This window comes from Alligator sinensis, unplaced genomic scaffold, assembly GCF_000455745.1.
Source record: "Alligator sinensis unplaced genomic scaffold, ASM45574v1 scaffold515_1, whole genome shotgun sequence".
Classification (NCBI taxonomy): domain Eukaryota; kingdom Metazoa; phylum Chordata; order Crocodylia; family Alligatoridae; genus Alligator; species Alligator sinensis.
This window is the reverse complement of record NW_005842096.1, coordinates 1,955,196-1,967,811: the sequence shown is the minus strand read 5'-3', so window position 1 is coordinate 1,967,811 and position 12,616 is coordinate 1,955,196. Positions and strand designations below refer to the sequence as shown.

Genomic DNA, 12,616 nt, shown 5'->3' with positions numbered 1-12,616 from the left:
GCTGGATGCAGGGTGCTCACTGCTTTACATTATATACAAACCCTCTGCCTTTAGAACCTACTGAACACGAGTCAAAATTTATGATAGCTTCCATCTCCACCTCTCTTTTTCTTACATACAGTCATTGGGCTATGTTTTGGGCAACAGAGGATATTGATTTTGGTTGGGCCATCAAATAAGGTTTGGAGATACTTGCAAATACTGCTTCTAGATGGTAGATATTGTTAGACTCCTTCCAAAAATATCACTTCTTCCCACCTCCTCCACTTTGTGTTCTTACAAGTCTTCTGCAAATGACCAAGAGATTTTTGGTAGTGGTGCTTTTGCCCAAGGCCAGTATAGAATTGGATTCTGCTGCTGCCATGTAAGACTTCATTTTGTTAGCAAGGAAAGGTTAAAGAACACTCCAGTCTCCTTGATCCAGCTAGATTTTTAGACTAGCATGATTGTTTTATTTTTTCCCTTTGGGGGGTCTAGGATATTCCAAGGTTAAGTCCAGAAGGCAGATATCTTGTGGAAACTCTCGTGTGCTCTTTAACTCTTATAAACACTTCGGTTCTTGGTCTCATATGAAGCATGGCATTTTTCCCAAGCCCTAGTGCGTGTTTAACGTGATCCTTGGGCACTAGCACAATGCTGGCTGAGAATGAAAAGAATTTTTACATTAAATCAAGAAAAACAACTAGAGAATCTCACAGTGCAAATACATACTTTACTGTCTAAAAAAGAGATAGTGAAACTGGTAAATATTAATATCAGACAGAGAAATCCCTACTAAAAAACAAAACAAGAGCTTAAAACATTAAAGACGTGTCAAAGACAGAGAATTGTAACCTACAAAACTCTGGGCAACTGCTCAGGGAGTGAAGAAATAAACAACTAGTCTAGACGAATACCCAGCTGGCTCTACTAGTCGATAGTTTAAATTGCTTGGGCATATTTTTTTAGTGTTTTTATGAATATATACCAAACCTTCCAGCCAAATTGGATAAGCTCTGCAGTTGTGTCACAAACTCATTCTGCAAGGACCACAAGTAAGGTGGGGGGAGCTACAGGCAATTTTTTTTCTGTTTTTACACTCTCTTTAACCTTTGTTGACATTGTTAATGAGGTTACCAGTCCTTATTTAATTAAACCAAGTCTGCAAAAAATCACAGTCCTTAAAATGTTCAAGAACTTAACTGATGGGCTAGCACATCTCTGGAGATGTTCCTGTTATAAATTTAAAAACATCTTAGTCAAGCATTTACTCTTTTTTTAGATATTGCATGCAGATGACTGTTGCAGAAGATGCTGCCCACAACCCTGAGCTCTGACTACTCAGCCAGTCAGCTCTCATTGCATATCTATCTCCAGGGGAACCAGCACTTAGCCAAAGAAATAGACTGTACACAATGGAAGAAAATGACACCCCTCCCCCCAAACAAAATAAAACAAAACAAAAAGCCTGCAGCATCTACGTTCTGCTGATATTTTGAATTGTTGAAGATATTACAAAGATACTAGCACTGGAAAAGTACAGTTTCATTTCTTTGAGTTGGAGTTGCACTGAGCATTGACCCAGACTAATGATTGCATAATACTTCATAATATGTAAATATTATCACAGGATTTAAATCCTCTGACTTCTTAATGTACTGCTGGCACTTTTATGTCTCAGTTCTCTGCTTCGTTAAACTTTGTCTTTTGATGTCCAGTTTCCCAAATTGTGGGAGAAATTGAGAAATATAGTAAGTTAGTAGGATGAGTTGACAAATGTACCATGAAACTCTCTGAGTGACTTTACAATTCTATTTTATATGTTGAGTGGTCACAACATTTTTCTCTGTTCAATGTATATGGGTTTAAATGGCATCCTTTTGCAGGGACATGTTGAATACAGTGGAGAGGGTAAAAACAAAGAGATTTGTTTGTCCTCCGGGTATTTTGTCATATGCAGCATATAGTAGCTAAACATCTTTTAAGCAGATCTACATCTTTTTAAAAATGCAATGTTTTGCTTTGCTTCTGAGGCTTTCGTAGCACTGCAGGAGGTGAATTGCTGTAGGATTGGACTAGAGATGATAACTGGTGTGAGGAGGGCAATTTTGTTTTATTTATATTATGGATTTTGTTTCGCATCCTATAAGTATCGTACGACTTGATTATCACCAAATCATTAATTATCTTCTTTTTTTTATTTGCAGATTCAACTCCTTTTAAAAAGTTAGTTTAATATTTCTGGGCCAAATGACCTGGTCCTCAACTGATATAAATCTAGGAAACTGAAGTCAGTGGAACTATACTGACTTACATCAGCTAAAGTTTTGGCCCTTTTGTGAGTGGGTAGTGGGGGGTGTGTGCATGTGTCTGCATACATTAATCAAAGAAATGAAATTTCATGTTATTTAAACTCCAGTTTAAGTTAAATTATTTTGTTGATTCCACATAATATAAAAGATATATTGATGATATCTTAATACGGTTTAATTAAAAAAACCCCCAAACCCAGCAAGTTGCCATTTTGCTGGTTTGCTTTAGCATAGGGCAGAAAGTATTGGTATCTCCGTTTCAAACCAATGGCAGTCTGAGAGTTTAAAAGGTGTTGTAACATGTATTTGGTTTTGAATTAAATTTGATTGATTAATTAACTGTATTTTGGCTAATTGAAGAAAGGCCTAAGAAAACGTGGAGATAACTCATAAAAATCTTTAAAATTAGCTATAGAACCTACTTTGCAATAACATCAAACAGATTTTTTTCCAATAACGACTGGATTTCTAGCTCTGGCCTGGGCCCAGCAAGTTGTCAGCACTTTGTATGCCTCCCCCAAATGGTTGGTCAAACCACCTCATTCCATTTGCACAGCATCCCTGGAAGTTCAGTAGAGTCCCATGAGCAAAATCTGTCATATACCAAGAGGTTTTGCAGTATCAAAAAATGTCTATTTAGGACAGTCCTAATGCTTGTCATGTGAGTTAAGAATTAAACCCATATATCTAGTTGTGAAAGTCCTAATGCAAGAGCTTTTAGTTTTGGTGAATACAAGTCTTATTATATTGTTACAACACCATTATGGCTCCAATTGAAGAAGCAGAGGATGCTGAACAAAATTTTGTGATACAGTTACGTAGACATTGCTAGTGTCTGGGCTAATTGCTTTCAAAATGAGACCCTTTTGCTTCCTGATTTGAATATAAATAACTAGTGAGGCAATTTGTCTTCCTTACATATCTGTGGTATACCTTGATGGACCAAGAGCATGGCCTTATCATCTTTTCTATTGTGTCTTAACATGATTAGGAAAAAAATCTTTCTAAGATTCAGGCTTGCCTATTTGTAGCTGTACCTAGTTAGACATATAGTAGCCAAAGGGTAAGGAAGTCAACTGAATGTTCAGCTTGCTTAATTTTTCTAACACACCTGGGAAGCAGGGCCTTAATTAAGACCATGAGGACCCAGCCATACATGCACTGATGCATTTGGAGCATAAAGTGTTGTAACAGGTACCAGAATCTTCAGTGCACTTAGGATGAATTGAGGGCATTTGTACCCGCCACATTTTTTACCCTTTCTTGTGCTGCAACAGTGCAACTGTTTGCATGAGTTGGTTTTCTGGATGCCTTCAAAGTTTTTGTGGTGCATTAAACTAAAACTCCTCGGTTGTAGTTTAGTTTGGCTTGTTGTGAATTAAAGCATTGCGTCCATGGATTCCATGCGTACGAACACAGAGGCACTCAGAGACATGTAATGAGTCTCTTATCTACCAGATGTTGCTTCAAATTGCTGCTGCTGCTTTTTTTTTTTCTTGTGCCATGTTCTGGCTTTCTGCTCCCAGAGCTGTATGGCAGGGCACAGGGTGGAGAGCCCTGGGCAGGCCTCGGGGGCAGAGTGTCCTGTTTTCCTGCGACACTGGCCAGGGATGGAGCTCACAGCTGTGTAGCAGGGTACAGGCTGGGGGGCCCCAAGCCCAGGGTGAGGGGAGCAGAGCAGGACTGTCCCACTCTCCTGCGGCGCTGGCCGGGGACCGGGCTTAATTCATTCAAAAACCTAGTATATGCAAACGTTGATGCAATGCTACAAAATAAACAAGTTTACATTTTATAACCTATATAATTTAATGAGGATTAAACCCTGTGATGTGTACAGGCACCCTGAGATATTAAATCTTTTGCTTAAGTGCTTAAGCAAATCTCTTAAGTGTTACAGTAGGACAGGCTGACATGTAATGTGGGAGTACAGTTGGAGTGTTGTAGCTATAATGGTACATGATATGTGAGGAGCAAGGGGGTTTTTTGGTGGTAACTTTTTTGGAGCAACCGTATCATTGGGAGAAACTGGGGAAAACAGTACTTTCTGGCCAAAAGTGTTTCTAACATTCCTCCCAACTATATAGTCAGTCTAATAAAATATATCATAAAAAAGCCTCAAGAACTCTTGCTTCACACATAGTATGAGAGAGAGATTTATTTCACATGTGTGATATGCTACTATGTAGAGTTCATATACTTCCTTCTGAGGCATTCTCTGCTGGCCATAGTCAGATGGGAAATTAGAGTAGATGGACCTCAGGTCTGGTTTCAGTATTATAAATCCTGTGTAAATTATCCATTTGAGAACCCATCAGTGTACAAAGGTCCTGCACAAAAGCAGAAGACCCTTGAGTATGTCAGTGAAGTAGAGATGGGCCACTATAGGTTATTACAGGAAGATGGAGAGAACTGGAGGATCAATGAGTTGTTTGTATGAGAGATGATTGTAGTGGATTCAGCTGCCAAGTCCCTTTCAACTATCAACGTCATGGCAGCACATAAGGATAATTGCCCCAAACATGCCGTGCCCCAGATGTAAAACACTACTTAATCCCTTTGAATAACTCTTACCTCTGAAGTACACAAACTACACCAGAATCTTCCCATGATCACCCTAGTGCCTTGCCAATGATGAGACTAAATATCCCATCCTAGTTTTTAAAAAAATCTGGTCATGTAGACCTTACAGCCAGATTCAAACTGTTCTTGTAGGTGCTTCCAATTAGGAGTTGCACAGGCAGCATGCCTCAAAAGGGTGATTCAAGCAGAGAGGGTTAGGCATATTATACTGAGCAAGCTCCTTACTGAGTCAATGGAAAGAGTTGATTGCCTCCAAAGGGTGATGCAGAGCACCTCGGTGCTGGGCAGGGGCTGCTGACGACAGGCTTGTGGGATATGCTAGGAGTGTATCTGAATTCCTGCTCCTCTTTGGAGTATAGGAGGCTACTTCAAGGCTATGCTTCAGGCATCTCCATGAGTCAGGATCCAGACCACCTGAAGAAGAGGTGTCTGTTGATATTGACTGCGCTGAATTCAGTATAAAGGACAGGGCTCATCATTGTTCTATCTAGAAAACATGGTCAGTGGTCGTACCCAATCTTCTACCCAGTGGCTTAGTGATCAGAGTATTTGCCCAGGAAGCTGGAGACCAGGGGACTTGCTTCTAAGACAGTCCCATCAACTATCAAACTATAGAATTGCAGGGTGCAGTGCAGCCGCTGCTTGTCTGTTGAACCTGGGTTGCTGTGCAGCCAAAGAGTGCAAGTGTTGTGGTCAGCAAGAGAACAAACATTCTTTTTTTTCTCTTATAGCTTTCTTGCTCAATAAAGAGAGCCTGGGAAAGGGGAATCCTGGATTCTTGCCCCTGCTCCCAGGGCTATTGGACACCTTGGGTTTTAACCAGTGCTGAGTAATATAAAATATATACGTAGTCCTGTCTGATTCTTGAACACTTGGTTGCGTAACGGATGGCTTTCAACTGCAAGGGGGAAGGGTTGCTTCCACCCAGCCTGTTCCATAGCTTGCCAGTTACAGTACTCTTCTGGGAACTCAGAAATGTGGATTTGTAAACCCTCAGGCTGAGGAGGGTCTAAATTCCTGTTTCCTACTTTGAGAGCAAGTAGTGTAACCCTTAGTTTACTATGTAGCAGGTTGGCACCACCACGTGCCCAGTGGGCCACTGTAGTAGCTGTGCTTCAGTATCATCTGTCACATGCTCTGTGAATGTTTAAGAGATCAGGGTCTTAAGTGGAGTCTAGGCATCTCCCAGCTCTGATCTGGATTGCAAAGGAACTTAAGGTTAGGAGCCTGTGTGTTTGATCTAGATTGTTTCTGAGCCTGTTCAGATCCTGTGGAGTTTAGGGAACTTCTCAGGCCAAAATGTGCATCTAACACTTCTAGGTGTCAGTGGTTTTGCCTCTGCTGGTGTGAGGCCAGTCAAGATCACTTTTAGAAGATTAGGCACCTGAATATCTCTTGCATCTCATTTAGGCACTTCCAAGGGAGATTTGGATCTGGTTCTTAATGTATTGTCATTCTCAGATATCCTTTTCTTAGAAGAAACAACAGGCATTGTTGAGAACTTGACTGCCCCATGCCCACTATTTTAAAGCATACTAAGCACCTAAAAACATCTGAGTAGCATTATCTGACTAGGATTGAGATTTTTAGTAGATACAGGTTTCCCTTGCTTTATGCAGGTTCTGTATGTGCGAATTCGCTATTATGAAATGACCCTTTTTATACCAAAAATTCGTTATATGCGAGGTAAATTCACTCTTATGTGATCGGTGTGGTGGAAGCCCGCAGTCAGCTGTTTTGTGCAATATATTGTGGGAGTGACGCGTACCAAAATATAGTCTCCTGTGTGGATTTGTGATTCTTGCTTGTTGTCTGCGACACGTGTTTCTGTACTTGCTGTCCACATTATGGTAACATTCACCACCACCCTGTGCTTGTGTGTACTGTCTGCTGTTGGTGAGTACCAAAATTGTCTTGTAAAAGTGGTAGAAATGGGCCTGGGGTAAGTACAGTCAAGGTCTTGAAACGTATTCCTACTTGTTACATTGTAAATTGGGTTCCCTTTATGTGAATTCTTGTTATGCGCCATTTTCCAGGAACGCATATACAGCTTAAAGCAAGGGAAACCTGTAGTGTATTGAAGGGATTTTAACCACAAGACAAATGTGGGGAACAAGCATATAGTGTCATGCTATATGGTATCCTGCTTCCTGCTCTAGAAAAGAAGGGTAGCAGCTTATAAAATGCTAATAACCTGACTGTGGTTGTGGATAGACTAGATTGGAGAGCCCTGAGTGTTTTTCCTTTTCCCTTTTAACTGCAATTTTGTTATTGTACTGCTGCTCCCATCTCTACTAAATATGGCTTTTGAAATGTAAATCATATCATGTTCTCAGAGATGCATGACACCCTCAGCACTGTTTCTCTTTGCACTTCAAAGAGCTGCGTGGTCACACTTTGCATCTCAGCAAAATTGCAATATTTGCCTTCAGAAGATCTCCTTTAATGTGTACAATCAATCCCTGATAATGTGTTTTGGGGTTTTTGTTCCATGGAGTTTGTTAATTTTAATGTTGCTACAGGTCATCAGGAAACATAATCTTTTCTTTTTTTTTTTTATTTCTCAGTGAATGTGCCTGAGGGGGGGGAGAGAAGCACAAGAGAGACAAGACAATTGAACATCACTAGTGACCGAGTCCTGAAAAAAATGTTGGATGAGCAGAGGATGAGAACTAAGCTATAAAAGGGAAATAAGATTTCAATGGACAGCTGTCTTCGCTTTCAAATTCATCATGGCCAAAATCTTGTGGCTTGACGGTTGAAGTGACGGTGCTAGACTTGGTGTTTGGGTTCAGTGCAGATTCTTTGTATCTACGGCTCAAAGGACCTTGGAGCAGGTGGGAATTGGATGATGCTGAATGCAGGAATGGGAAGAGAAATGGACTCTGACAAGCTAAGATGGAAGTGACTTGACAGCTTTGAGCCTTGCTGTTCCCTCTATTAAGGACAGGTTAAGATTGGAATCACAATCTTTCCTGGCAGAGCAGTATGCAGGAAGCTGGTTTTCAGGCCACAAATGCTTTCACAGGTAAGGGCCTTTTGCTGTTCTAATTAAACTAAAAATTTCTGTGCAGTTTGCTGTTACTTTGGAAAATAAATGTCATAATTCCATTATCACTTTGTGAACACTAAACTGCCAGTATAATAATTCAACTCCAGTGGTCTAAGATGACCTACTCAGTTTTTGAGTGATATTTTAAGATCTGAATCAGGTGGCTACATGCCTTAGAAAAGGAGCACTTCATCTAAATTTTCCTTATTGGATTAGCCTCATGGGTCCTGAGGACCTGTTTAACATGCACAAATTTTAACTGTCCTTCATTTTAATATGCATGTGAGGTTGTGAGAGATTACAGTTTATAGTCAGCATTGTTATTCTTTACTTGAGAGGGGCCTGCTTGGATCAATGTTGGAACACTCTATTTTGGATTCTGTAGACCTGATAAACCTTTTCTTTGGTCATATTTCTGTTTAGTTGTTGGAGCTTTAAACAAAATAACTGATCCAAATATGTTTTCCCATGCATGCAATGGAAAGAGAATAGTAAAGAGAGAGCGTTAAATAAGGCTGCACATTCTTCTTGAGAAAACCTCTTCTAATAAAAACTCCAGTAGCGTTTTCTTAAGAATCTTTCAGTACATTTTTGTCAGGTTCTGATGACGCTATTGCTTTGAGAAACTTTGAGAAGTTTCTGTAGACCCTATTGCTTTGTTCCCTACTGCCCAACAAAGACCTAACAAAACTGGAATTTCTGTCTTTGGAAAAATCTTGATAATGCCTGCACACCATAGCACAAATATGTCATGCATGTATCCGGCTTTATCAAGGTTACAAATATTTTTCCAATGTTTAAATATTTGAATTTAATAAATACTTATTGATTTAAAAACGTGTAATTTTGATCTCCATGTATATGTGAATGTACACATGTGTGTGCACATATTCACATGCATATATGCAGATACATGTCCTATCTTCTCTCAGAACTACTCAGGTGTTTTTTCCCAGGGCAGAACTCCAGTTGTCCATTCTGGGGGTAGTACTCTTGTCCACAGATACCTATCTCACTATTTCTCACCAGAATTTGAGCTTTAGTCTTCCACTGAAGAGACTCCACCAGTGAAATATGGCTAAACCTCTTTTTCTAGGATTATACTGTCAGGCAGCCTCATGTGAAGCATGCTTTGTACCAAGTACTCCTTCCCTCTTCCTCACACTAAAGAACTATACTCTTAATGACTTGCACCTTGTACAAAGGCGTTAGGAAATGCCCCCAAAATGAGTAAGTCTCCAAAACAGTTATTAGAGAATTTAACCATGTTATAGAGGGGTCAGGCATTCAGGTGACGTATACCTTGCTTGAAACCTTGTTAGTTTATGTAAAGATTAGGAGAAAAGTTCATGGTCTTCAAATTTGTCTCAAACCTACTACCCACATTTCATTTCCAGAGATCATTCCTCTGTTCTTATTATGAATATGAGTTAACCTCAGGTAGGCATTTATTGCTTAGGGAAATTGCCAGGAATGTATATCGTATCTTTTTTATATTTAACAGTTGCGAGCAAAACAGTGTCAGCTGTGTGTTGTTTCTTGCACAATCCCTACTCTTGCTTAACTTTGTGGGAGTGGTGGGTTAGCAACACATCATAATAATATAGTGTCTCTCATGTCAAAGGGACTTGTGTCTTATCTACGTTATATGGATAGAGAAGGAGGTCGTTAGCCATGTTAGTCAGGCAGAGCAGAGGGTAGAGTTGTATCTTATAAGCTGACTGAGTCATAGCTGCATAAGTCTTCATGAGCAGCACCTCACTTTGTCAGATGCTAGCTACGTGAACTGTTGCAGCTATGATTCAGTTAGTCTGTAAGGTGCAACTCTACCCTGCTTTCATTTTTATGTACTATAAAGAAGCTTTGATATCTTAAAACTTGTGTACTGTTGGTACTGAATATCGAGTGATCACAGTACAGTACAGTACAGCAATCAACCTAATATTTTTAACCTTTCAACTGATTTTGTTTGTTGTTGTTGGAGCCTTGATATGCTGCTGTTTATTCACAATACAGGTATATCATGAACATCCTTTCTACCACCTCAGCAGGCTTTATCCCTGACCCTGAAAGGCCCAGGGTTCAGGCTAAAATGTCACTTGAGTCTTTGAGTTTGTTTTGCTGTCACAACAGTCAAATTAAGCAAATTTGTAATTTTTGGTGCTATGAGCACATGTCTGTTGCAGACCATATCATATACAACAGAAAATGGCATCTGATAGTAATAACTCTTTGTTTATACTGAGTATCTATTTTACCATATTTACTCAAATATAAGACTACCCTGAATTTAAGACCCTCCCCCCCAATAATTAGATTCTATAAATTTGTTATAATTTTCCATGTATAGAACCTAATTATTGAAGGGTCATCTTTAATTCATCCCTTCCACCTTTGCAGGGGGGCAGGTGGTGTGGGGAGGTGGTGCCCCCTGTTTGTGCCTGCCCCCCTGCCACTTCTGCCTCCTGCCTGCCCCCCTACCCCACAGCCTTGGGTCTTCCCTTCCCTGCCCACCTATGCTTCCCCTCTTCCCCCATCCTCTGCTCCTGGCTTCCCTTCCAGCCTCTACTCCCACCTCCACCCTTCCCTCCAGACTCTGTTCCCCTCTCTCCCGTCACTTCCAGCCTCTGTTCTCTCCTGCCGCCCCTTGCTCTCGATCTGCCAGCAGGCTCCATCCCTTTTCTAGACTGCGGTATGGAGCATGGCCCCAGCGCAGAACCCATAGCAGCCATGTAGGCTGAACACAACTACTATAGGGCCAGGTGGGAGCTGTGCTCAGTGCCCCAGGCTGTAGCATAGACAGAGCCTGCTAGTGCAGAGCAAAGGTAAGCGGGAGAGAGGCTAGCAGGGGAGCAGAGATTGTGGTGGTGTTGTGCAGGGTGGGGGAACACACCAGGTAGGGGCTGGAGCCTGAGCCACAACAGCTGTCTGCCCCTCTACCTTCCCCGACCATTATCAAACTCAATTCTAAAATGAGGGGCTTTTCCCCCATGGGAAAACAACCTGGTCTTAGAATCAAGTAAATCTGGTATTTGACCTAGAATTGACAGATTTGGTATCCTGTTACTAATTTAATGAATAGTGTCCCACTTCTTATATATGCACACCTATAGTTGTATGTGACTAATCCAAACCAATCTCGGTTTGGATTTTACAAAACTTGACAATTTTTTTTTTTTCAAAGAACAAGGCTACTCTTGTTTTTCTCATCATCAATTATAGGCTCTAACCTTTTTGAGTCTAATGCTGGAGTAGCCATCTTTCTAGAGAATAAAATTAATGAGAGCCCAATGCAAAACTTTCAAACTTCTCTTAAATAAAATGTAATAGTGCTAAAATTACTCTTAAAGGGATTGAAAACTCATTTATAAATTGAAACTGGACTACCATGCTTCCATTGTCAGAAATTACATGACTCTTACAGCACAAAATCTAATTATACTAAAACCACTTCCTTTAGAAAAACATGACTCAAATGCACTTTAGAACCTTCCCTCTCCTTTCTCTGCCAGCTGCGTTTGCATCTGGCTCTTTGGACCAGTCTGACTTTCCTAGACTCTCAGGAATTACTCTTGCAAACAGAATTCCCAGTTTGTGAATTTTCAAGGTTAACATGTCGTGCACAAATTTTTTACTGCCTCTTATTTCTTGGGAGAAACGGATTATATTTTGTTAATATCATTTAGTAGGCACACAGACAATAGTTTATCATATCCTGCTATATTTTGTAAATATTTTATTTACAGATATGACATTTGTAGAGCACTGACGGTATTGTTACCACTGTAGGACACAGAACAAAATGTGATCTCAGTCCTAAAGTGCTTACAATCTAAATATATTGCACTCCATAAAGTTCAGAAACACGTAGTGAAATAAAACCATTTGAGATACTGTAAAATGGAGTTCACAGGGCTGTTTTTCAGGCATAAATGGTTTGAGAGAATTGCTGTCATGATTGAGTGGGGAGCTGCTACATGACAATGACAGTTGTCACTCTAAGTATACTTCTGTTTCTGTCCTTATGTAAGGCAGATGAGTGGCATCACCTTTTACTTCAGAAAGTAGAATCTGGGGAGTAGACTTTTAAGCTTTGATCTCAGTAGCACGTTTTGTAAGTGGAACAACAAATTTGTTTTCCATTTCCCTTCTTACCAGAAAAACAGATTATTCAGTTCAAAGAATCTTTCTGAAGGAGCTTCTAACCAGTTGCTGAACAGATACTGCTTTTAGTTAAGTTGTATTTTCTCTGAGCAGATAGCAAGGCATTTCTTAAATTCAAAGGATGTTACATTTTTCAGTGTCCCTCTTTACAGATTTGAATTCAGGCAAGAATGCAGATTTGCTCAGCATATTTGCATATTTGTTCAGCTCAGCTGATGTACTTGCCTGCTTGTTAGGGGAGAATGGAAAAGGTTCTGTGATGAGGGCTTTCAGAAAGTGGTCATTTCAAACAAACTAATAGTAATAAAGGTATCTGCAGTTTGGTCTTTGACATGTATTTATAGATCTGTGAATGCAAGAGTGATCCAAGGACCCAGTGAAATTCCATGGGGACCAAGACATGGTAGCTCCTCTGCTCAACACTTGGGAATGTAGAATTGAAAAGACCTTTTACTCTCCTGCTATTGCAAACAATATCGTCATATAATCCTCTACATAAATCTATTGACATCCATCTTAAAACCACTAC

At 40.2% G+C, this 12,616-nt stretch overlaps 1 protein-coding gene across 3 annotated transcripts in view; it reads left to right on the top strand.

Moving 5' to 3' along the window:
- LDLRAD4 (low density lipoprotein receptor class A domain containing 4) overlaps nt 1-12,616 on the top strand; it is a 408,545-nt gene that overhangs the window by 102,876 nt on the left and 293,053 nt on the right. The gene's annotated exons all lie outside the window — the stretch shown is intronic.